The following is a 21,368-nucleotide window of genomic DNA, read 5'->3' on the forward strand; positions in this document are numbered from 1 at the left end:
AATGAAGTGGGTACTATCAGTATCACCCCTGTTATACAGGGGGTGGGGATGGGGGCAATTGACATGTCAAGTACAATGACTTGCCCAAAGTCACTTCAGTGGCTGATGGACTTGAACCCAGGCAGTCTGGCTCCAGAGTCTTCACCCCCACACTCCACTGTCTCCGCAAGCTTGACTTTCCTGGGAATGCAGATCAAGGCCACAGGACAGACCACAGGAAACAGGAAGACCCCGAGGAAGTCCCGGACAGAGCCCCTGTAGAGCTCATTCTGCAACCACCTTATTTCAGGGAAGGGAACTGAGCTCTAGGCGGTCGGGGGACTTCCTAGGGTCTCCTTATCCCCTCTTCCAATTCTCTGGCTGGCCCCAGCTGTGTGACCTGGAGGGATGTATTTAACCTTGCTAAGCCTCCATTTCCTCATCTGTAAAGTGGAGATAACAGTCCTGTCCACCTCAGAGAGCTCTTCCGAGGATGGATGGAGATAATGCATGCGATGTACTTAGTGCAGAGCCTGGCTCATTAAGTGATCAATAATAGCCATGTTGGCCATGATGATGATGCAGAACCATCGAGTTATTCAACTCCTCACACATTTCCTGAGTGCCTACAGAGGTGAGGAAGGTATAGTGTTCCAACATTTGCGGGGAATGATTCAGGCAGTAGTCAAGCCCAGGTGGAAACACTGAACTCACTGAAGCTCACCCGCCCCCCACCTCGCCCGGGCCCCATGCCTTACCCCCCACCGAGGTCATCAGGCCTTCCCCTCTCTCTCTGGAATTCCCATTACTTATCATGGTCCTATGATGGCCTTGGATATCCCTACTGCCCAAGGACCCTTGCGATATGTGTGGGAGGGGGAGGGCCAAAGGGAAGGGGCAATTCAAAGCTAAGCTTTGGAGGGTTGGTGGGTGGGGAATTCTGGAGACAGAGAAGTTCGATAAACAGCAGTGGAGTCCACAGCATTTCTGAGAAGACAAGCCACAACGATGAAGTATATGAGGATAAAGTAGTCTGGCTCTGCAAGAGAGCAGGAGTTGTGAAAGGGGCTCCTGGGAGGGCTGCCTGGGAGGGTGGAGCTTGAGCTTGGCCCAGAAGGATGGACAGAAGTTCCAGTGGGTAAAGGGGACCAGGATGAGCAAATGCTGCTAACAGGGACCCGTCCCCCGTAGCCTGTGCCTGGGTCCTTTCTGCTTCCTTGAATCCTTTCCATGTTTTGCCACCTGACAAAGTCCTTTGGCTCCCTTCCCTAAGACCCCTGCCATCGTCCCCACTTGTATTTCAGGCTCCAGTGAAATGTCTCTAAAGTCTCCTAAGGGCAGAAGAGAGGAATCCACTCAGTACTGCATGGCAGCCCCAGACTAAATCAAGAGGCCTGAGGAGCTGCCAGATCCTGGGGAAGACCCAGAAACTCTTAGGGTCTCAGTGTCCAGATCTATAGAATGGGAATAGGGACCTTTAATTGCCTGCCTGGCAGGAGTTTACAGAAAGTCTACTCTAAGACCTTTTTGGAGGTACCAAAATCTAAGGGAAACCTTTGAAACATACACAAGCACAGACAGCCTCTAATTCCAGGCTGTATGTAGGCCCTAAGAACTAAATAGGGTCTATGCAGGGGAGCAGTATTGGGTGGAAGGGATGGACAGAGGTGAAATCGGGGAAGCTGCCTGTAGAGGGTGGTGCTTAGTGTGGCTAAGTGCAGAGGAAGGGGAAGAGTTCCAGACAGGGACAAAAGTGGTCAGCCAAGACATCCTAGAGAATGCTGGGGATGGTTTGCTTTGCTTGATGGTGCAACTGGCAGAGGAGGCCACCATGTCTCTCCAGAAATCTAAGGAAGCCAGGCAATAATTTAATGAGCCCCTGGTGTCCACCTGGGACTCTGTACAGAGGAGGCATGGAATGTGTTTGTTCATCTGTCTTTAGGAGGAGTGTAAGACTGGAAACATTCTCCCAGCATTCCATCCAAAGCCGAGTTCCACTGCATCCCGCTGTTCCCAAGGCGCACTTCGCTGACCTCCATTGACTAAGGGGGCAGGGTTTCTGTGCCTCATGCCGGAACTGGGTAAATATTTATTGAAGTGATTGGGCGTCCTAATTAAGAGATTTGTGCCATTTCTTTCTTTCCTTTTTAAGGATTCAAAGTGGAGGCTTAGGAGATTAAGAAATATTTTGCTGGTATTAATGCATCCAACTTCACAAGGGTGAGGCTCATGCCGCAAGAATTATACAGGCCAGCAGAGCCAGCAGTGGGGAGTGCTCTGGGTCAGGCTGAATGATTGAGGGAGGGGGACTGTCGCCACCTGGTCTTTGATGGTGGGTGCAGATGTGAGGAGGAGAGAGGAGAGGGTCTGTATTTGCTTCAGAGCTTTGATGTTCACTTCCAAATCTGGTCTCAACTTTCTATCCTTTTAGTAAATGAATTGATAAAAATGTGCTTGTCACATACAAGCCATAACAGTGAAGAGTTTGTTTACACAGTGTATTCATGTATACCAGTGGTCCTCAACCAGGAGGGATTTTCCTCCTAAGAGGATGTTGGCAATATCTGGGGACACTTATGGTCATCAAAATTGAGGGTAGTCATGCTACTGAGATCTACTGAGTACAGGCCAAGGATGACTCTAAACATCCTGTGGTGCACAGAACAGCCCCCACAGCCAAGAATGACTGGGTCCCAGATGCCTATCACACTGAGGTCGAGGAGCCCTGCAAACCTGTCTCGCCTAACTTTAACGAGCAAGGGAGCGCTCTCTGCTCCTCTTTGGCAGGTGAGCAAACTGAGATACACAAAGGTATCATGTGTGTAGGACATGAAGAAGCAGCTGCTGAACTCAGACCTTCTATCTTCAAACACTGAATCAAGGTCTTTAGACCCCTTTCCTACTCTTTTCTCTATTCCTAGCGCTCTCTTTACCAGAAAGTAATTAGAACCAACTGGCTCTGGCAACCTCCCTTGTGTAGAGTTTAAGCCATTTTAAAGGTTGCCCTACAAATTAGTAATCATGTAGTAGTTCTAATAAAGCCTCTCTATGAAGGGCTGCCTCTCAACAAGGTCCTGGGATTTCCTGGTAGCTCCTCCAAGTGGGGACATTAAGCCTGGCCCCTCTGGCCAACTGTGTTACACTGGGAAGTAGTCAGGAAAGTAGATGTTGGCTCAGCTCTGAAAGAAATCCAAGTGGAAGGCCAAATAAGACGAGATTGTGTGGAGTTCAGCGAGGGAGGGGTGGGCCAGTAATGATGTATGTACGTGTTCTTTGGCTTCTTTGGAGGTTCCCTTCCCGGAATGAAGGTCCTGCAGGAGGGAGCCTGGAGCAACTTAAGAAGGGTGGACCGGGGCAAAACTAAGGGTATAGAGGAAAAAGTGCTGGAGACTCTGAAGGTCCAGACTGCTGGTAGACCCAGAATTCTGAAAACATGGAGAGATGGGGGCAGGAGAAAAGAGAGGGGGGTTCCTGAGGCAAGAAAGATAGAAACAAGGCAGATAGATCATTTCAGATTTTGAGGTTGGAGTAGAACTGTAAAAAAACTCATTTTGAAAGTCTGGGGGACCAATATTGTTTGACATCTGACTCCCTGCAAAACATCTGTAGGAAGAGGCAAGGTACAAACAAAACCAAAGCTGTGTTTTCAGCTTACAGTACTGTCATATATATGGTCTTGCAGGCAAGACACAACTTGTAGAGCAGAGAAATAGCCCCATTTGACAGATGAGAAAACTGAGGATCATAGAAAGTGGCTTGCCTGCTACCATACAAGTTCATAAATGTGAGTTTGCTCAGAATTAGGCCTTCTGGCATTGGAATAAACCAGTCAGGGTTTTTAACTGTGCTCTAGGGTGGTCCTGGGATATGTGCAAGTCAGTGGGGTGGGAAGAAGATGGGGAAGTGGAGAGGGTGGCGACAGGGATCCCCTTCCCCACTTCCATTGGAAGAGATCCAATTTTTATCTGTTTAATACATTAAGTTCTATAAAATACTTTGAGGAAATAAAGAAGAGATTCTGGGGCTAAAAAAGAAGTCTTAGAATCACTAAACTACATGATATCTGTCCAGACATTCTCAGCTGTGATTACAGAATTTTTTCCAGCTTAGTGGGAAGGGCTCTGGAAGCCTGGAGGGGCATTGCCAATGCCTCATAGCAGAAGACACCTCGGGAGCCCTTAGTGCTAATTTGGCCCCCCGTTCGCACTTGTAAAATGGCCTAAGAGGACATGAGACTCTGGGAGGCTAAGGGCCACACTCACACCCTCAGAGCAGTTTGGATGGTTCAAATTCTGAGACTGAAGTTCTGGGCCACCTCCTTCCCCCCGACCCACGTCTGCCCTTTTACAAAGGATGGAAGGGAAACCCAGGGAGACCCAGTGATCTGCTCAAGTCACTCGGCTCAGGCATGGAAGTCCTGGGGTTCCACACCAGCCCTGTCCAGCTGCAGAGTTAGTGTCCATGAACACTGAATTCCTCCACCCAGGACCACCCTGCCTCATCAACCCACCATTCATTTGTACTTAGAAAGTCACGGTGAACTAATGCTCCACTGTTGGTTAAGCTGGGGCCTGGAACTTTCTAATATATCATCTACTGTATTACCTTGGTGCCCCCCACCCAGTGCTCATCATTCATTCCAACTTCCTTACTGGCCACCTTTCTATACTGCAGAGACTGACAGCTAAACATCACACTTCTAGACTCCTTCACTGCAAGGGCCGGGAACAAAAATACAGTTCCACAATTAGTTGCTCTTGAGCAAGACTGGAAAGCTGCAGTAAGGCAGAGACCATCGCTGGCTACCCCAATCATCTCTGACTGGGGATGTATTTGTGGAGATGATGGTTTTTTCTGCACCCATGTTCTAGTGTCTAATCACTAGCTTCATAAATGTCAAGAGTAAGTTGGTGGGGTAGGGGTGGGGGTACAGATTTCTGAGCTCTGACTCTTGGTAACAGCAGGTATTTATCAAGTCAAAGATACTAGAGGTCTCTGTCTATTTCCCCATCCTCCTGACTGGGCCAAGCAGCCCTCCCCACAAGACTCCTAGAGGAAAACATGGGGGGGAAACCTTCATAACATTGGATTTAGCAACGATTTATTGGATATGACACCAAAAGAACAGGCAATAAACACAAAAATAGACAAATGGGACTATATCAAACTTAAAACTTCTGTGTGTCAAAGGAAACAGCCAACATAGTGAAAAGGCTGCTTATGGAATGGCAGAAAATATCTGCAGACCATATATCTTATGAGGGGATAATATCAAGATTATCCAGAAACTTGCACAACTAAACAAAAACAAAATAAATAACTGGATTTAAAAATGGACAAAGAACTTAATAGGCATTTCTCCAAAGATATACAGAAGGCCAACAAGCACAGGAAAAGATATTCAACATCATTAGTCATTAGAGAAATGCAAACCAAAACCACAACGATATATCACCTCAACCTCATTAGGATGACCATTGTATTAAAAAAAACAAACAAACAAGCGTTGTGATGATGTGGTAAAAGTTGAACACTTGTACACTGTTGGGAGTGTTAAGTGGTATAGCCACTATTGGAAATAGTGTGGAGGCTCTTCAAAAAATTAAAAATAGGAAGGGGGGTTCAGGATGGGGAACACAAATGTAAATCCATGGCTGATTCATGTCAATGTATGGCAAAAACCACTACAATATTGTAAAGTAATTAGCCTCCAACTAATAAAAATAAATGGAAAAAAAAACCTAAATATTAAAAATTTTTTTTAAAAATTAAAAATAGAATTGCCATAGATCCAGCAATTTCACTTCTGGTTATATATCTAAAAACCATTGAAAGCAGGATCTTGAAAAGATATTTGCACACCTATGTTTATTGCAGCATTATTCACAATAGCCAAGAGGTGGAAGCAACCCAAGTGTCTACGGATGAATGGATAAACACAATGTGATATATATGCACAATGGAATATTACTCACTTAGAAGAAAGAAGGAATCCTGTCATGTTCGACAATGTGGATAAAACTTGATATTAACGCTAAGCAGAGTAAGCCAGTCACGTAAAGACAAGTATAGCATGTTCCCACTAAACAGATGTATGTAAACTAGTCAATTTCATAGAAACGGAAAGTAGAATGGTGGTTGCCAGGAGGTGGGGGGAGGGGAAGTGGGTACTGAGTTTCAGTTTTGCAAGACGAAAAAAATTCTAGAGATCTGTTGCACAACCATGTGCATTTAGTTAACACTATCAAGCTGCACACTTAAAAATGCTCAAGATGGTAAGTCTTAGGTGGTTTTATGACAGCTGAAAGAGACAGCCACCTGGCAGACAAGTTCTGTGGGGCTGGAGGTGTGCTTCCCAGAGGTCCAGTCCCAGTCCTCTGCTCGAGCCCTTCAGCGGTGTCTCAGATGCTAGTTCCTTCCACTGGATGCTGTCTGTCACACATCTCGAGTGGCTTCTGTTCCCTGCACCTGACTTCCGCCGCGCACCCTAATGCTTCTTTCAACCAGCCTCCTGACTGTGCCAACCACAGCCTGACTTGGGATTTGGCGCTGTTTCATCTTTTTTTGCTGCTTACCTGTTCACAAGAAGAATGATACTGAAAATAATGATGACTCAGGGCCACCAAGCCTGAACATAAACAGATGAATCTGTGCACCCTAGAAGAGGGTACATTCTCCTATTCAGAGCCCGAGTGCTGTTGGTATACAGGTGTGGGTTGCAATTCTGACTTTTTTGCTGCTTCTTTTCGTTTTTTGCTGTGGAACCTTGGGCAATACACTTGTTTTGCTAACCCTCAGTTTCCTCATCTGTAGAATGGGGATAGTAATGGTCCCTTCCTGACAGGAGGCCGTGAGAATTTAGTGGGATAATGTTGGCTGGCAGCAAGCTTTCGATGACTGTTAGTGATTCTGAATGAATGAGGGCATGTCAACTGCTTTGTCTCAATATTTTCAGACCCCTTAGCCTCTTTATCTAAATCCAAACTTAGGTGCTTTATTACTAGAGCTAGATTCTCTGCTCCCAGAACTTAAATATATCTCACATTAGTGGGAGACCTGGAAAGAGGGGAAGCTGGGGCTCAGAAGCCTAGATGCTAGAGGTCAGTCTTAATCAGAGGGCCCCTGGAGTTCTTGCAAAGGGAAAATGCAATGATGGTGGGTTTTTGGTGGGTAATGGACGTGTGCAAGTGGGTGGGTGAGATGGGGTTGGGGACTTGCTCACCCAGAGCTAGCAAGAGCCAGACATGGATGCAGTCCCTGCCCTCCTGCCTGAAGCGTCCTACCCTACAAAGACCAAATCCAAGAACTAGAGCCAGGTGTTCCCCCAATTACAATTCAGGGATCCCCTTTAGCCAATGAGGAGCATTACCATTCCAGCCCAATTAACAGCAGCCTCATAACTCCTAGGGCTTTCCAGGTGGTGCTAGTGGTAAAGAACCTACCTGCCAATGCAGGAGATGAAAGAGATGTGGGTTCGAGCCCTGGGTCAGGAAGATCCCTTGGAGGAGAGCCTGGCAGCCGCATTCCAGTATTCTTGCCTGGAGAATCCCTGTAGACAGAGGAGCCTGGTGGGCTGCAGTCCATAGGGTCGCAGAGAATCAGACATAACTGAGCGACTGAGCACATGCATCATAACTCCTAACCAAGATGAGAATGAGGCTAGAGCAAACAGAGGAAGACCGAAGCCCCCCTGACTATGACCAGGGGACTAGGCAGGAGACAGACTCTTGAGACCAGTGTTACGCTCTTGGTTGAGATCTCCAGAATGGAAGGCTAGAGCGGATCTGGTTATCAACACAGAGGGGACACTGTGAACAGAGTCTCCCTCCCCCATGGTAAATCAACAGGACTTTGAAAAGAGTTCTCAGAATGGAGCCGAGGGGAATTGGAAGAGCATGTAACTTGCAGTTGGATAATTGATAGCCTTGAGGGCCAGGCCATGTGACCTGGCCTTTATTTAGGAGATGCTAAAATCATTGACTACTAGGTGTCAGGTCCATGCTAAGCTGTTTTCATAATCATCTCATCAAACTATTTAACCTCTGGCTCATGGTTGCAGGGTGGGCCGTGGCCAGACTCCCCTGGGACCAAAGCACCATGCCTTACCTGTGGGGAATTTGGGGAGCTCCCAGAACTGCCTTCAGCAGAGCACAACCCCCTTGCCCAAGCTCACACCCCATCAGGCCCCACCCTACCAGGGAAAACCAGAATCCAATGAGGGTGGGCTCTAGGAGTATAAAAACCCCAGTGCCCTAGTCTCAGCTTGGACAACTCTGAAAGGCTACCCAACTCCAGCTCCCAAGTGTCCCTGTAGGTCGACTGAGACCTCTGTGTGACGTTGTCCCAGCCCTGTGGCTTCTCCTCTGCCCGTTCTTGCTCCCCTTGCTTAGGTATCACCCTTCAGTAAACCCTTCGAACTTTCTCCACTTTATAGCTGTGGGAGGTAGCGAGTAAAAACACAGGATACTCACTGAAATTTGAATCTTGGTTAAACAAATAATTTTTTTAATATAAGTATATCCACATATACTTGCATATATGCATATACTTGCATATACATATACATATATGCACAGGACATACTTATATTAAGCAAAATCCTTCATTTATCCGAAAATCAAATTTAACTGAGCATCCTGTATTTATCTGACAGCCGTGCTCCACCTGAGTCTTTTCTTGGGTGAATCTGACCTATAACAAAGCCTGTGAAGCAGTGCTCTAATTGCCCCATTTTAGAAACAAACTGAGCCCGAAAAGATTTACAGTCACATACGTGACCCCAGTTATTACCTGAGGGTGGAACCCCAAAAACAGTAGACTTGGGAGCTGGAGCCACTGGAGTGGGTTGGGGTGGCGGGGCAAAAACTCCTGGCTCATTTTCGAAGCCCCACCTCTCACTGGGCCTGCAGCTCTGGAGGAGCTGGTTCCTCCCCGGGTTTTCCAGCGAGCCTTCCCAGGGCAGAGCTGAACAACCCGGGAAGAACATTTTAATCAGCCACCCCGTCTCTGCCTCTCTTGGCCTTTGCTTTGGTCTGTGTCAATAGCTGGAAATCCAGGCAGCAGCACAAGTAGACGGCTTGCTCCTTCCTAAGCAAAAATCTCACAAAGGGCAGGGCTCCCCTCTTTACAAGGAAAACAAACAGGTCTCTAGGCTCCCAGGGGGTGGGGGTTGGCTTGGGGGAGGGGCTGAGGACAGGCAGCTGGCTCAGCCTGGCCCAGGCTTCCCACTTCCATCTGGCGGGGGGAACCTCGACTGGCTTCCCCTCTCCTCTGGAGATTGTGGCTGGCTCAAGCCTCTGACTCACTCAGCTGAACCACAGTGACTTCACTCTGTCCCTCTCTAGGAGCCAGTGTGAACTCTAAGACAGGTAGCCAGGGGGAGTTTGATATATGATGCAGAGCACAGAAGTTGTGTGACAACCGGGAGGGGAGGTTGGGTGGGGAGGGAGGTGGAGGAGGTATCCGGATGGAGGGGACACAAGTATGCCTATGGCTGATTCATATTGATATATGGCAAAAAAAAAAAAATCTCAATATTGTAATTATCCTCCAATAAAAATTAAAAGACAGATCTGGTCTGTCCTTCCCCTGCTCAAAACCCTCCCATAGCTCCCCATAGCCATAGGCAGTGTAGACCTGGGGCCCCCAACCTCCGGGATCTAAGACCTGCTGTTCTGAGTTGATGTAATAATAATAGAAATAAAGTGCACAATAAATGCAATGCGCTTGAATCACCCTGAAGCCATCCCCTCACTTCCATCCGTGGAAAAATTATCTTCCATGAAACTGGTCCCTGGTGTGAAAAGGGCCAGGGACCACTGGTGTCGATCACACCTCTAGCCTCTGCCCATGTGTGCCCTCTACCTAAATGCCCTTTCTTCTGTGTTTGAGCTCATGGAACTCCATCACTCTTTAAGGCCCGCCCCCCTTGGTCAGAATGAATCACTCCCCTAGGGCTCCATAACATCCTTAAACTGTGTCTGATGCCCTCACCTCAGGATGCCCTGCCTAATGGTTAGCTGAGCCTGTGGGTCTCTATCCCTCCTAGGCTGTGAGCGTCACCTGACCTTTGTACAGTGATGGCCAGTGTATGAGGTCATTTTCACACACCCGCTCCCTTGCAGCTCCCTCAGTTAGGTATCACAGTCCCCTCCTAAAGATGATACTGTAGAGGCCTGGAAGGTTTCCTGGTGTGCCTGTGACTGCTAGCTAACAATTACGGAACAGGACTCAACTACCCAGATCATCTTGGTCGCATGCCAGTGCCATTTCCATTAAAGGCTGGACTTATGATCTTCGATGCTAATGACACCTACTCTATGGGTAGGCACATAGTAGGAGCTCATTAAATGCTGAATGAAATGCAGCAAGGCAGAGATTTTACAAAAATATCAAGGAGGGGGTCACTTGGAGATGTCTAACGACTCTCAATAATGCTGAGAGAAACACCTTCCTCTGCTGTCTCTCCCCACCCCCACGCCTGCCGGCTCCCAGTAGAGTGTGGGGTTGGTAGGGCAGAAGTCCCACTTCCCGTTCTGCCCCCTTCCTCTTTAACTGGAATGCTGGGGCTGGGTGACCCGGAGGTCAGTCTCCGGGCGTGCAGTAGGAAGCTACCATCATTGTGCCACCGACGGTAACAACAAGAGGAACTGGGATTGGGACCCATACAGGCCAGGGAAGGGGGACATGAGGGTGCTTTCCACTAAAGGGGAGGCCCCAGCATCACCAGCCCACCTGGGGAAGAGACAGACCTGGAATCTCCCACCTCCTGTGGGCTGCTTGCTCAGCTGTCCCTGCAGACAGGACTTGGGGGAAGGGCTTCTACCCCAAATCTTTCCTATGAACAGCTCCTTGGGGAATCATGATGGTGCCACCTTCCAAGGACACCCTCCACTATCATCTCCGCCTCTTCCAGGCTCAGGTGGAATTGGCGGTAAAGAGGGAGGGAAGGTGCGCTAGGCAGAAGAGTAGTGTGGATCGGGTCCTGGAGGCTCAAGAAAGAGTAGATGCAGGCGGTCTGACTCAGGGGAGAGGGTCAGGTGCGAAGGTCATGGGCGAGGTGGCAGAGGCAGAAAGCAGGATGATCCCTCTAGAAGTCACAGAAGGATGGGTGGGGGGAGGGGGAAAGCAAGCTAGCAGTTATAGCAGCAATCTGGCCCCAGGGTGATTTTTCTGGGGTCACTCCAAGTAGAGGGAAGAGTTGGACTGTGGAGTCTGACAACACAGGGTGTGAATCCTTGGAAAGTGGCTTATCCAAGTTCTCACACTGGCTGACTGTTTGACTTTGAGCAAGTCACTTAACCTCTCAGAGTTTCAATCTGTTCCTCAGTAAGGATGTCTATCTCTCAGGGAGATCCTAACATTAAAAATAGGTGATAAAAATTAAAAGGAGATCATGGCATCTGGTCCCATCACCTCATGGGAAATAGATGGGGAAACAGTGGAAACAGTGTCAGACTTTATTTTTGGGGGCTCCAAAATCACTGCAGATGGTGAGTGCAGCCATGAAATTAAAAGACGCTTACTCCTTGGAAGGAAAGTTATGACCAACCTAAATGGCATATTCAAAAGCAGAGACATTACCTTGCCAACAAAGGTCCGTCTGGTCAAGGCTATGGTTTTTCCAGTGGTCATGTATGGATGTGAGTTGGACTGTGAAGAAAGCTGAGTGCTGAAAAATTGATGCTTTTGAACTGTGGTGTTGGAGAAGACTCTTGAGAGTCCCTTGGACTGCAAGGAGATCCAACCTGTCCCTCCTGAAGGAGATAAGCCCTGGGTTTTCATTGGAAGGAATGATGCTGAAGCTGAAACTCCAATACTTTGGCCACCTCATGCGAAAAGTTGACTCATTGGGAAAGACCCTGATGCTGGGAGGGATTGGGGGCAGGCGGAGAAGGGGACGACAGAGGATGAGATGGCTGGATGGCATCACCGACTCAATGGGCATGAGTTTGAGTAAACTGCAGGAGTTGATGATGGACAGGGAGGCCTGGCGTGCTGCGATTCATGGGGTCGCAAAGAGTCGGACACGACTGAGCGACTGAACTGAACTGAACTGGGGTAGGAGAGACATGAACTGTACTTAGGCCTCTAAGGGAGGTTTAAGATGAAAACAGTACCATCTAAAATTGCCCAGTTTGGAACAAGGACTCTGACACAGACGGTGCTAGGTTTGAATACTGGTTTCACTTCTTAGTAGTATGCAATATGGATCTAGCCACTGCATTTCTCTGAACCTCCTCTTTAGCATCTGTAAAATGGGCATCATAATATCTGCTCTGCAAGATCTGGGGTGGGATCATGTGAGATGATTGTCAGCACCTGGAACACTGGGAGTGTTCCAAAGATGAGAACACTTGTCAATATCATCATTATTAATAATATCCTTACAGGAGTGGAATGAAGAATATTTTTTTCTCTTGATTTTCATTATCAATTTGTTGCATATACAGTAATTATTTTAATAATGAAAAAATTAACTCATCAACAAAACAAGAAGACAAGCCACAGAGTGGGAGAAAATATTTGCAAAAGACATATCTGATAAAGGAATCGTATCCAAAATATACAAAGAATTCTTAAAAGTCAACAATAAGACAATTAACAACCCAATTAAAAAATGGACAAGAGGTCTGAACAGACATTTCACTAAAGAAGATATTCAAATTGCAAGTAAACATATAAAAAGATACTCTACATCATAGGGAAATGCAAATTAAAACAACATTAGGAACACTATCTACCTATTACGAATGGCCAAATTGTAAACACTGATGACACCAAATGCTGGCAAGAATAAGGAGGAACAGGAATTCTCGTTCATTGCTGGTGGGAATGTAAAATGGCATAGCCACTATGGAAAACAATTTAGTTTGGAAAACCAGACATATTCTTACCATACAATCCAGCAGTTGCACTCCACGTTATTTACTCAAATGAAATGAAAACGTATGCCCATACAAACACCTTCACATGGATGTTTGTAGCAGCCTTATTTACATTTGCCAAAACTTGGAAGCAACCAAGATGTCCTTCAGTAAGTGAAAGGATAAAGAAACTCCCATACATCCAGACAGTGAGATATTTTTCAGCACTAAAAAGAAATGAGTTATGAAGCCAGGAAAAGACAGAGGAAACTTACAGCTGATCGCTGAGTGACAGAGGCCAATCTGAAGAGGTTACATACAATGTTTCCAACTATATGACATTCTAGGAAAAGGCAAAAAAGGAGACAGCAAAAAACTCAGGGACAAGGAGGTTTGAATATGTGGAGCACAGAGGATTTTTAGGGCAGGGAAAATTAGGTGGTCTAGGTGCAGGTGCCTTGTCCAGGGTGATCGGTTGGTTGGGAAGTGAAGGTCCCCGACCTCAAGGCCCCGTCACCTAGTCCTGCCCTTTTCAAGCCTCCCCCTCCTCCTTCCTGTGAGTGGTTGATTCCCCTGGGTGCCTGAAGTTTGGGCAGCTCTCTACCTACTGTCATCACTTGGTCCTTCTCTGCCCTGCTCTAGCCTTTAAAATGGGAATGGAGGCACTTCCCTGGTGATCCAGTGGCTAAGACTTGGTGCTGTCAATGTGGGGGGACCCAGGTTTGATCCCTAGTCAGGGAACTAGACCCCACATGCTGCAAGTAAGAGTTTGCATGCCACAACTAAAATGCAGCACAGACAAATAAATAAATAATTATTTTTTGGAAGAAAAAAAAAGGGAATGGAGAGATGCCGCATAATCTAAGAGCTCCTGGGACTAGGCCTTTGGAGAGGCACCAATGGCATCTCACCGCTCCACCTGTGTGCCCCCCGCTTCAAGCCTAGCTGGCTGGCTGGACCTCCTCAGGCAGAAGGAATGTTGAACCCACCATCTGGGTCATGTCAGCGACAGGAGGGCAGAGGCACTTCCAGGGGCGTCCCACCCATGGCTACAGAGTTCTGGCCCCTGCTACCTGATGAAAAGGTCCCGTGAGGAGCTAATGATTTACCTCTCTTTTTGTTACTTAGCTCCAGGAACTCTGGGCCCAGGCACAGCTCTGAGGGGGATGGGAATATGATGCAGAGACCTGCAGTCACAGTCTATACAAACTACTTGCTGACCAACACCCACACCCCCTCCGAGGCCAGCAACCTCCTTGGGTTCCCCAGTTGGGTGCCCCTTCTTTCAACCAGCCAAGTACCTGCCTATCTGCCTGAGACCACACACCACAGTCAGGGGCTGCAGCTAGCTCCCCCTGGCTTGTGATCATCCGCATCTTGCTGTGGGAAGAATGTTTGCACCACGAAAATCAGCAAACACCGCCACTCAACAGCCCCCCTCCAGTTATTATTATTACTATTACTATTATTAGCCAATAATTACATTTCTAGTGCATGCTATGCGTACTGCTCCTTTTGCAGTAGAAACAAGCTCTGCTCCTCTTTCATACCTCAGGTCTCCATGCAAATGGGACTTCCCCAGAAGAGGCCTTCTCTGCTTCCCAACTGGAGTGTGGGGTGCATAGCAGGGACACTTTAAGGATGTGGAGTGGCTCATGGGACCAGCTAAGTCAGGACAACTGTGAGAAGGGAAGGACCTGCATTATAGCCTGTACCCACACCCCCACACCCTGCTCTCCTTAGGAATGATGTCTTCTTCCGGTACCCAGCTTCCCAGGAACAGATCATTTCCATTTTTCTCCCTTGATAGCCTCAAACTGCCGGCTATCTCTGGGGGGGCTCAGAGGGCTTCCTTTTCACCATGAGAGCTTCTCCCAGAGCCCCCAAGCCTGCCTTTCTGGTTTCAGCAAAGCCTTTAAAAGTTGCAACTCACATCCTTAGCTCTGCAAGGCCCCCCGGCCTTTCCAAACCCTCTCCTTCTCTACATCATTCTTCCTTTCTGCTTCCAGGGCCTCCACACTGCCCTCAGATTCCCTCTGCCCTTCTATTTACACATCTTGCTTCCAGTCTGGGTTCCACAGTCAATCAGTTATTATACTTTAGTGAGAATTAAGACATAAGGCAGCTGGGAGAAGTGGAAAGGCAATGATTGGCTTTCTATTACCTGTTATGTTTCAGGACTCAGCCCAGATCTTAGAGAAGTCTTCTTGGAGCAACCTCCTCTTTAGTTTTTAGGTGGGGTTTTTTTTTTTTTTTTTTTTTAATATTTATTTAGTTATTTGACTGCTCCAGGTCTTAGTTGTGATTTATGGGATCTTTAGTTGCAGAATACAAATTCTCAGTTGTAGCACATGGGATCTAGTCCCAGGGATCAAACCCAGGTCCCCTGCATTGGGTATGCAGAGTCTTAGCCATTCGACCACCAGGGAAGTCCCCCCTCCTCTTTAGTTTTGATCACAGCTTCCTGCTTATTTTCCTCATAGTCTTTATTACAAGCTGCGATCTTTATTCATTTACTCACCTTTTCCTGGCTCATTGTGTAAGAGGTGTTATCTCTAGAAGAACAGGTCTCTCTCGTGTCCTTAGGGCCTGGCCCACCCGTGCTCAGCACACATTTCTTGACTGCACAATTTCTCATCCATGTTCAAATCTATGCTCTGCCTTGCCCAGCTGGGTCACCTAGACAACTCCCTTGTTCTTTGTGATTCAGTGTTCTCATCTGTAAATGGGGAGAACAGTACTTTGGTTTGTGGATTTGAGGTTTGTTGTAAGGATCGCATGTGAAGCTGATGGGGAGTTCAGAACGCCTGTAATGTGCTGTCATGCTGCTGATTTAAGTCACAGTATCTGTCTAAATTCATCTGCCATCCCAGTCTGCCCCACCTTGTGTGGTGAAAGGGTTAAAGGAATTCTAGGAGGCAGCAAACAGGTGAAGAGAACAGCAACTATGTAACTAACGATGAAGTAATTAATAACCAGTTAATAATAAAAGTAACAATAAGCGACAAAATACTTTCTATATGTCAGATGCTGTTCTCAGCTCACATCACTTAAGAACAACTTTATGGGTAGATCCCGTCACTCTCCCTATTTTACAGATGGGGAAACTGAGGCACAGAGAGGTTAAGTAATTGGTTCAGATATAGAAATCGGATCAAGTTTTAATTTGTGGTGAGACTTCTCCAAAATCTCTTCTATCTAGTAACTCCACACGTTCAATTTCATGTTTACTGGATTGCAAACACCAAGATTTTATGTTGGAGTGTGGCTTCACCCCTGTGGCAGGCACTGGGGGTCCAAGGCAGAGTGGGGCCCACCGCTGCCTTCAGGGAACCCACTAGAGAGGTCCTGCTTCTGAGGGGCCTTTCTTCAGAGCTGCCCCCAGGGCTTTCCCAGTCAGGGAATGACTGGGGGGCCCAGCCTAGTTACCTGGGACCCACATGTTGCCTAAATGAGAACCCTAGCAAGTCAGCACCAGAAAGGCCCTTAAAGTCAACAGTTATTGATGACTTGTGCTGTGCTGGGCACGGGGCTCCACGTGGCCAGCCACCCTCAGGGGCCAGGTATGTGGGGTGGGGTGGAGGTCCTGCAGGTCAATTCATAAAGGAAGCCTTAGGGCAGGACCCGCAGAGCAAGGCCCAGAAACCTGCACTGCTCCTTCCCACTCTGGCCATCCTCAGATCCTGGCCCTCCACCCCCACCCCAAGCCAGGGGCCCCTGGGGGAGGCCTGGTTCTCCCTTCCTCCAGCGTCTCAGGTTGCTGGCACAGACAGCTGCCTGCGGTGATGAAAAAGGCCTCCCAGCCTGAGGCTGACCCAGGTCACACACTCTTAGCTCAAGGCAGCTAGGGTCTGCACAGTGGAGGTGAGAGGGACCCGCCCCTCATCCTCACCCTGGCCTCCCTTTATCACCTTGTTAAAAGATTTTTACTCTCCATTTGGAACCTGGAATTTCCTTATTCCGCCTCTGAAGCTTAAGGATAACAGGTTGCCCCAGGAAGGCTACCTTTCAGCTTCAAAGCCACCCCCTCTTCCCCTCACTCCTCGCCCCCTGCCCCCTGCAGACTGTTAATTAGTCCTCTCTTGCCCACCCGCCCCTGTGACAGACAGAAGTGTTCTTGGGCCTGGAGGGAAACCCAGAGGAGGCTGAGGGACTTCCCTGAGCAAACAGCAGAGGAGGACGAGGAGGAGCCCTGACTTCTGGAATCTTCTACGCATGGATTCCAAGCTCTCAGGCTCCTCCTCCCCTCCTAGGACAGCAGCGTGACTGAGGGTGGGGGCAGGGGCAGAGTCCTCCGCAGGAATGCAGCAGCAAGAATTGGATCCTCAGCCCCCACCAACAGCAGACCTGGATCATTAATGCCTCCAAGCCTCTGTTTTCTTCTCTGTGAAATGGGGATAATAATAAAGCCTGTGTCCAGCTGTTGGATTGTGTGAGCTATCCCCCTGAGCGAGGGTGGTGCTCACTATGAGAGTGAATGAGTGAATGAATGGGACTGTTGGTGCGTTGGGGTGGGGGAAGATGAGAGGTGCAGAGAGCCGAGTTGGGGGTCTGGATGGGAGGGAGGGGGTCCTTTTCTTCTTTTGCCCCTCCTTTTCCTTACCCCCATGACCAAGGGCTCTATTATGGCCCAGACCCCCATGGGGCCTCACAAAGTTAGCCAAAGAAGAAGTGGGGGCCCTGGACATTCACAGCAATGGAGAGCTCTACCTAGGAGTCGCCAGGTGAGGATGCCCCCACCTGCTTGGCCTCCTCAAGCAGGCTGCTGTGAAGGTCGAACCAGACAGCTGGTACCGCAGCCCGGGCTTCAGGGTCTCCCAGACCTGGGCTCAAACAACTGCTCCACTCTGCTGGACAAAACATTCCAGCTCAAGTGGGAAGATCAGCCCCACCTCTCGGGACGGCGGAGTGAGGCTCTGCAGGCTGTACGTGAGCACCAAGCCGCTCAGGGCAGGGTAAGTGATGGCGAGTTCTCTCCTCGCGGACAGTGTGGGATGAGGGGTGGGAAGCATGAGTGCAAAGACAGGTGGTGGCCACAACGGGACAGGGAGTGAGGCTGCCCCGGCCACCTGGTCACCTCTGCATCCTCTCCGTGGGTGTGCGCAGGGTGAGACAGGAGGGCTGAGAGAGGTGTGCAGCTGAAAAAATCATTTCTTAGCATTTTGGTGCCCTCTACATTTCTGTGCCAGGGACCCCTGTCCCCTCCCTGCAGGGGAGGAGTACAGAGGGGCTTCCAGACAGATAACAACTGTGGCTGGAAAAAGCACGCCCCTCCCTTGATCAAAATCCCCACCGGCTCCCCGGGGCCTCTGCCAGGAGTCCCTGGTCTTGTAGTTGTGGAGGTGATTATGTGGGTATTCTGTAGGTACTTTCCATTCCTTCAAAAAGTTTGATGAGTATGAATGGTCCTTTTTCCTGTGATGTTGCTCTATGGGTTAACCTGAAATGGCACATCAGATTCACTCACTGGATAGCTTGCTCATTACTCAGCCTCTAATGAGCACTACTGTCTTCCATGGTGCTGGTCACTAAGGGGGTTGGATGTGAAATCCCTGCCCCACGGGTTCACAGCCTCCCGAGAGAGACACACAAGCCCTTGGAGCATGCACACACTGTGTGATCGGAACTGAGCATCTAACCTTTATGTGGGGTCAGATGACTCTGCCTGGAGGAAGCATTAAGGTTTGAAAAGCCAGAAGATAGGGAAGTGGGCAAGAATCAGAGGCTTCTGTGTAGAACAGCAGCATACTCAGAAGTCTGAGGGGGAAATGTCAAGAAATATGAAGAACCATAGGTCATCTGGTAAAAACGCTGTAGAGAGGTGAGGGGCCGGGAGCCAATGACTTTGCATGTCGAACTTTGTCCTGAGAGCAATAGGGAGCCATTGAGGAGTCTAGAGCTCTAGAGGGAGATGTTCAGAAGAATTTTCTTTTTCCTTTTTCCTGTATAATCTCAACTGAACCTACATTGGTTATACTGTGAGAAAACGTGCGGGTTACTGTTTAATAGCAGGGGTGTATTCAGCAGGGCAGGCCTCCTAGAGATAGGATCCTTTGAGAAAGCTGAACAAAAAGTCTTCAGTGGTGACAACTTTGGTGGCGTCTGGCCAGCAGGATCATGTCAAACCTCACCCCGCCTCACCCTGGCTTTGCCTCCACTATGTCAGACAGACCCTTGCTCCAGCTGGGACACGTTGTGTGTGGTCTGAGCCTGTGACGTGGCTTAGGGGTCACCCGGCCTGTTTGTGCCACAGGCCTCTCTTCCTTCCTCCCTCTTCCCTACCACTTCATCTTTCTAAAACCTCAGTCCTGCCACCTCCTCTAGGAAGCCTGCCCTGGTGTCTCCGAGTCTCTGAGATTATTAGTCCATTCCACTTTGGAAGAATTATAGTAGGGTTTTCTAAGGCACTGTGTCCTTGGGCAGTCACCTGTATCCAAACTGAATTTCCAGGACTTCCCTGGCATTCTAGTGGTTAAGAATCTGCCTGCCCATTGAAACATGTAAATTATCATATGCGAAACAAATCGCCAGTCCAGGTTCGATGCATGATACAGGTTGCTCTGGGCTGGTGCACTGGGATGACCCAGAGGGATGGGATGGGGAGGGAGGTAGGAGGGGGGTTCAGGATGGGGAACACATGTACACCCATGGCGGATTCAAGTCAATGTATGGCAAAACCAATACAAAGTTGTAAAGTAAAATAAATAAATTAATTAATTAAAAAAAAAAAAGAATTTGCCTGCCAACACAGGGGACACGGGTTCGATCCCTGGTCTGGGAACTAAGATGTCATATGCCATAAGGCAGCTGAGCCTCTGAACCACAGCTACTGAAGCCCATATGCCCTAGGGCCCGTGCTCTGCAAAAGAGAAGCCACTGCAGTGGGAAGCGGGTGCACTACAACTAGAAAGCAGATCCCACTTGCCGCAACTAGAGAAAGCCTACCCACAACAGTGAAGACTCAGCCCAAAATAAATTAATTAATTAAAAAAAATTTTTTAGGCTGAATCTCCACGGTTGGAGCATCAGCAATCCAGGGGCGGGGCTTTGCTTTGTCTGTCTCTAGATCCCTCTGTCATCTAGCTCTGTGCTTGGCAAGTAACCCATCCGTGGTAAAATGTCTGTTCACTGGAATCTTTTTGAATTGTGTGCATTCCAAACTTGCCCAGAAATGTTGGGGAGTCAGTTGGATCCCCCTAAGTTTCTGCAGGTCCATTTTCTGCAGTGTCTGGTAGCCCTGGTTTCCCCTTTCGGAGCCCTCCTGTCTTGCAGGTGTAGTTAACCGCCCTTTGCAGGGCTCCCCATAGCCTTTTGTGCCTTCCTCTATTATTCTCCTTTATGTTCCTTACGATACTGGGTCAAAATCATTTTTCAAAGTGTCCACTCTCCCTACCTTTCTGCCCCCACACTCAGCTCACTGCTGGACTGCACAGTAGGAGATCAATACGTGTTTGTCGAATGAAAAAAAAAAAAAAATGCCCTGGCAAGAGTTCAGAATCACTCCTTAGGCATATTAATGGGAACACAATCACCAATTGAACTTGTTTCCTTCAAAAGAGCCATATATCCTGGAAGCTCTATTCCAGACGCCCAGATGCCAAGGCCTAGGAGAATTCAGAGTTATTCCTATTGAAACTGTTTCCTCCAGAAGGTCCAGAGTTCAAAAGGGAGGCATTTGCCATGAACAATTGGGCCAGTGTGAGAGGATGTGGGTGGCATGGTTCCAAGGCCTTGGTGGGACTTTGAGCAGTTCCCAATGCAAATATAAGAGAAAGACTTTCCCCCGGGGGCAAATGTGATCACCCAGAAATGGAGACTTTGGCAACAAGAAGGAGGAAAAAAAAAAAAAAAACAGGTCAGCCACTGTGTGGGGCTGTGGAGAGGCCGCTGGACTAGGAGCTAGGAGGCCTAGGTTCTCAGTTGGGATTTGGGTTTCAGATCAAGGTTTCTGATAATCTAGGCCCAACCTTATTCCCCTGAGACAGTTTCCAAGCCAAGAATGAGATGCAGGATACATCAAAGGAATGTTCCTGATTTCCGAAGTGCTGCTGTTAACACAGGCTTCAGTGTGAGGCCCCCTTTCTTATTCTTTGAGGGGACGGGACACCCCTGTTGAATATAGGACTCTCCCTGCAAAACTCTGCTCCCCTGAAGTTCATCTCAGCCTTCTCTGTACACTTCTTACTTCCCAGCCTCAGGGCCTTTGTTCATGCCTCTCCTTCTCTCGGAGGGTCATCTCTTGACATTGTAGCATCCCCTAAACTGAATTCGACTGTTGCTTTCTCTCTGAAGGCTTTCTCAGGTCACCACAACTTACAGAGATCCAAAAGGGATCCAGTTCTAAGTGACGACACAGGCTTCTGCTGGAACCTCCAGTTAGCATGTACTCAGCAGAACCTACTGAGTAGCTAACGCTGGCTGATCACTGGCCACATGCCAAGCACTGTGCTAAGCTCCCTACAAGCTGGATCACACTTAACTCTTCCAACAACACTAGGAGGGAGATCATTCTTGTTGTTACTG

General features: G+C 48.3%; 1 pseudogene; it reads left to right on the forward strand.

Moving 5' to 3' along the window:
• The first annotated feature begins 540 nt into the window (after nucleotides 1-540).
• LOC136172511 (ras-related C3 botulinum toxin substrate 1 pseudogene) overlaps nucleotides 541-21,368 on the forward strand; it is a 138,194-nt pseudogene continuing 117,366 nt past the window's right edge.

Source organism: Muntiacus reevesi, chromosome 7, assembly GCF_963930625.1.
Source record: "Muntiacus reevesi chromosome 7, mMunRee1.1, whole genome shotgun sequence".
Classification (NCBI taxonomy): Eukaryota; Metazoa; Chordata; class Mammalia; order Artiodactyla; family Cervidae; genus Muntiacus; species Muntiacus reevesi.